Source organism: Pteropus medius, unplaced genomic scaffold (assembly GCF_902729225.1).
Source record: "Pteropus medius unplaced genomic scaffold, Ma_sr-lr_union100, whole genome shotgun sequence".
NCBI lineage: Eukaryota > Metazoa > Chordata > Mammalia > Chiroptera > Pteropodidae > Pteropus > Pteropus medius.
Window position 1 is genome coordinate 15196832 of NW_024345601.1, and position 5434 is coordinate 15202265.

Consider the following 5434-nt stretch of genomic DNA (forward strand, 5'->3'; position numbering starts at 1 on the left):
CAACCATAAGCTGCCTCCAGGAGACACATCTCAGCTCCAAAGACAAAATAGACTCAGAGCAAAAGGGTGGAAAATGATATTTCAAGCAAATGGTATTCTGAGAAAGGCAGGAGTAGCGATACTAATATCAGATGAAATAGACTTCAAAATAAAAATAGGTAAAATAAGATACTGAGGTACGCTTCATAATGATAAAGGGAATCATGCACTAAGAATACATAATACTTATTAATATCTATGCTCCCAATCAGGGAGCCCCAAAATATGTAAAGCAATTACTAACAGAACTAAAGGGAGAAACAGACCAAAGCACTACTATAGTAGGGGACCTAAATCCCCCACTATCAGATATAGACAGATCATCCAAACAGAAAATCGATAAGGAAATAACATCTTTAAATGACACATTAAAGCAACTGGACATAATTGACATTTATAGAGCCTTCCATCCGAAAACAGCTGCTTATGCATTTTTCTCTAGCACACATGGAACATTCTCAAGAATTGACCACATACCGGGACACAGAGATAGCCTCAACAAATATAAGAGCGTTGAAATCATACCAGCCATATTCTCTGATCATAATGCTTAGGAACTAGAGAGCAACTACAAAAAGAAATCAGGAAGAACCACAAATACATGGAGATTAAACAACATGCTACTGAAGAATAACTGGGTCAGAGAATAAATAAAAAGAGAGATCAAGAGACACATAGAAATGAATGATAATGATATCAAAACTTTTGGGACATGGCAAAAGTGGTCATAAGAGGAAAGTTCATATCATTACAGGCCTATCTCCAAAAATAAGAACGAGCTCAAACAAACAACCTAACGCTTCAACTTAAAAAACTAGAAAAGGAAGAACAAATGAAGCCTAAAGTCAGCAGAAGAAAAGAAATCATCAGAATTAGAGAAGAAATAAATGAAATTGAAAACAAACAAAAAAAATAGTAGAAAAAATAAATGCAACAAAGAGCTGGTTCTTTGAGAAGCTTAATAAAATTGACAAACCCCTGGGTAGGCTCACTAAAGAAAAAAGAGAAAGGACACAAATAAACACAATCAGGGATGGAAGAGGGGAAATTACGACTGACATCGCAGAAATACAAAGGATCATACAAGAATAATATGAAAAAGTATATAACACCAAATTTAATAACCTAGAACACATGGACCAGTACTTAGAAAAATACAATCTTCCTAGACTGAATCAAGAAGAACTGGAAAATCTAAATAGACAATCAGCAGTATGGAAATTGAAACAATCATCAAAAACCTACCAAAAAGTAAAAGTCCAGGACCAGATGGCTTCACCAGTGAATTTTACCAAAAATGCAAAGAAGATTTAATACCTATTCTCCTAACCTCTTCCAAAAAATCGAAGAGGAGGCAATACTTCTCATCTCATTTTAAGAGGTCAATATCACCCTGATACCAAAACCTGGTAAAGATAACACAAAAAGAGAAAACTACAGACCAATATTTCTCATGAACAAAGATGCAAAAATCCTAAATAAGATACTAGTGAACCGAATACAGCAATATATTAAAAAGATTATACACCAGGATCAAGTGGGCTTCATCTTAGGGGCACAGGGATGGATCAACATATGCAGATTGATTAATGTGATACACCGCATAAACAAATTAAAAAATAAGAATCATATGATCATGTCAATAGATGCAGAAAAAGCCTTTGACAAGAAACAGCACCCATTTATGATCAAAACACTTAACAAAATCAGTATAGAAGAAAAATACCTTAACATAATAAAGGCCATCTATGACAGAACTTCAAACAAAATCAGTATAGAAGAAAAGTACCTTAACATAATAAAGGCCATCTATGACAAAACTTCAGCCAACATTATACTTAATGGTGAAAAACTAAAAAACCTTCCCTCTAAGATCGGGAACAAGGCAAGGCTGTCCATTATCGCCACTGTTATTCAGTATAACATTGGAGGTCCGAGCAAATACAATCAGGCAAGAGAAAGATATAAAAGGCATCCAAATAGGAACCGAAGAAGACAAACTGTCACTATTTGAGGATGACATGATTCTCTATATAGAAAACCCTAAAGACTCCACAAGAACAATACTAGAAACCATAAGCAAATACAGTAAAGTTTCTGGATACAAAATCGACATTCAAAAATCCATAACGTTCCTATACTCTAATAACAAAGTGTCAGTAAAGAAGTAGAAAAATAATTCCTTTTGCAATTGCAACGAAAAGAATAAAATACCTAGGAATTAATTTAACGAAACTTGTGAAGGACTTATATAATGAAAACTACAAGACTCTATTAAAAGAAATTGAAGAAGTTACAAAGAAATGGGAAGATATTTTGTGTTCTTGGATCAGAAGAATCAACATAGTTAAAATGACCATATTACCTAAAGCATTATACAGATTTAATGTAATCCCCATCAAAATCCTATTGGCTTTTTTTAAAGAAATAGAAGAAAAACCAGATTTGTATGGAAGCACAAAAGACCCTGAATTGCCAAAGCCACCCTGAGAAAAAAAGAACAAAGCTGGAGGCATCACTCTGCCTGACTTCAAATTACACTACAAAGCAACAGCATTCAAAATGACATGTTATTGGCAGCAAAACAGACACATGGACCAGTGGAACAGAATCGAGAGTCCAGAAATAAACCTATGTTTATAGGGGCACTTAATTTTTAACAACAACAAAAAAAAGCCAAAAACATACAGTGGAGAAAGGTAAGCCTCTTCACTAAATGGTGCTGGGAAAACTGGAAAGCCATCTGCAAAAGAATGAAACTAGACTGTTGTCTATCACCGCACACCAAAATTAACTTAAAATGGGTTAAGGATCTCAATATAAGACCTGAAACAATAAAATGCATAGAAGATAACATAGAAACTAAACTCATGGACCTTGAACTTAAAGAGGATTTTATGAATTTGACCTCAAAAGCAAGAGAAGTAAAATCTAAAATAAATGAATGAGACGACATCAAATTAAAAAGCTTCTTCTCAGCAAAAGAAACCATTGACAAAGTAAAGAGACAACCATCCAAATGGGAAAAGATATTTGCAAGCAACGCCTCCAAAAAGGGCCTAATATCCAAAATATACAAAGAACTCATACAACTCAGTAACAACAAAAAAACAAATGATCCAATCAAAAAATGGGCAGAGGACCTGAATAGACACTTCTCCCTAGAGGACATACAAATGGCCAATAAATATTTGAAAAGACGCTCAACATCACTGGCTATTAGGGAAATGCAAATCAAAACTACAATGAGATACCATCTCACACCTGTTAGAATAGCTATAATCAACAGGACAAGTAATAACAAATGTTGGAGAGGATGCGGAGAAAAAGAAACCATCATACACTGTTGGTGGGACTGCAAATTGGTACAGCCACTATGGAAAACAGTATGGAGGTTCCTGAAAAAAACTAAGAATTAATTTACCATATGATCCAGCAAGCCCTCTACTGGGTATTTACCCCAAAGACTTGAAAATCCATATCCAAAAAGATATTTGCATAGCAGCATTATTCCAGTGGCCAGGACATGGAAGTAATTGAAGTGTCTGATGATAGATGATTGGCTAAAGAAGCTGTGGTACATATATACAACAGAATATTACTCAGCCATAAGAAGAGATGAAATACTGTCATTTGCAACGACCTGGATGGACCTGAAGATAATCATGCTAAGTGAAATAAGCCAGACAGAAAAAGTCGAAAATCATATGATATCACTTATATGTGGGATATAAACCTAAAAGCAACAAATGAAAGGGACAAACAAACTCATAGACAAGGACAATAGAATAGTAGTTACCAGAGGGTAGAGGGTGGGGGAAGATGAGAGAGATAAATGGGGTAAAGGGGGTCAAATATAGGGGGTAGAGGGAGGATAAAGTGGGTAAAGGGGATCAAATATAGGGTAGCTGAAAGAAACTGGACTTTGGGTGGTAAACGCACAATAGAATATACAGATGTCAAATGATAATGTACACCTGAAAATTAGATAATAGTATTAACCAATGTTACCCCAATAAATTTAATTTTTTAAAAAAGAATAAAACATAATGAAAAAAATGATGGGCAAGAAGGAGGAGGAGGAAAGACAGAGGAGAAAGGGAAAAGAAGAGGAAAATAAAAGAAAAACCAGAGGAATGACAATGAATAAAAAGAGGGGAAGAAAGAAAAGGAAAGAAATGAGCAGTGGGTTAAGAGAATAAAGGAAAAAAAGAAAAGAAAGTAAGATAAGCAGGAAATGGAAGCATAAAATTTTAGGGAGAAAATTAAAGGAAAAAGAAAGAAGGGAGAAGACAGCAAAAAAGGGATCAAAGTAAAAAGCTACAAATGGAAGCAAGAAAATGAATGAAGAAATGGGAAGAAAGACAAAGGAAGTGAGAAAAGAAAGTAAATATAGAAGCAAGAAAAAGTAAGGAAAATAAGAAATTAGAAAAGGAAACAAGAAGAGAACAAAAATGGAAATAAGAAAAGAGAAGCAAGAAAAGGGAAGTGAGAAAAAATAACTGAAAATGAAAAAGCATAAAAAGAAGAAGAGGTAGAAGATGAAGGAGAAGCAGTAGCAGCAAGAAAATGAAAATGAGATAGGGAAGCATGTAAAGGAAACCAAGGAAGGGAAATAAGAAAAAACAAGCGAATAAAGAGAAGCAGGAAAAAGAAAGTAAAAGTGGAAGCGACACAAGGGAGGCGTAATAGGGAAGACAAGGAAGCAAAAGAAGAAAAACAGAAGAAAGAAAAAGGAAGCCGGAAAGGAAAATAAATAAGGGAAGAAAGAAGGCTAGAAAAGGAATAAACAACTGGAAAGTGAGAAAAAAGGAAGTGACACTGCAAACAAGAAAGAGAATAAAATAGGGAAGTAGGGAAGGGAAATTTAAAAAAAGAGAAAGGATAGTAAAAAAAGTGACAGTGTGAAAAGGGAGGTAAGAAATGGAAAAGAGAAAAACAACAACAACAAAAAGAAAAGAAAAGAAGGAGATATGGAAGAAGAGCAAGAGGAGGGAAGCAAAAAAGGGAAAAAGAAGAAAAGGCAAGGAAGGCAAGGGAAGCAAGAAATAGAAACAAAGGAAGGTAAGCAAAATAGAGAAGTAGAAAAGGAAGTGCAAAAGGTGAAGGAAGAAAAGAGAAGTGAGCTATAAAGAGAAATCACACAGCAATACCAGTGATGCATAGTAGGGAAGTAAGAAAGCCAGCAAAAAAGAAAAAGAAAGAAAGAAAGAAGAAGCAAAAAAGCGAAAATGAGAAAATGGAATTTAGGAAAAGAAAGCACGAAAGAAGAAGAAAAGCAAACAAATTAAAAAGTAAGAAAGAAAAAGCAAAGCAGGAAACAAGAAAAGAGGAGCCAAAAATAGAAGCAAGCAAAAAGAGGTCAGAAACAAGAAGCAAGAGAAGCAAAAAAAAA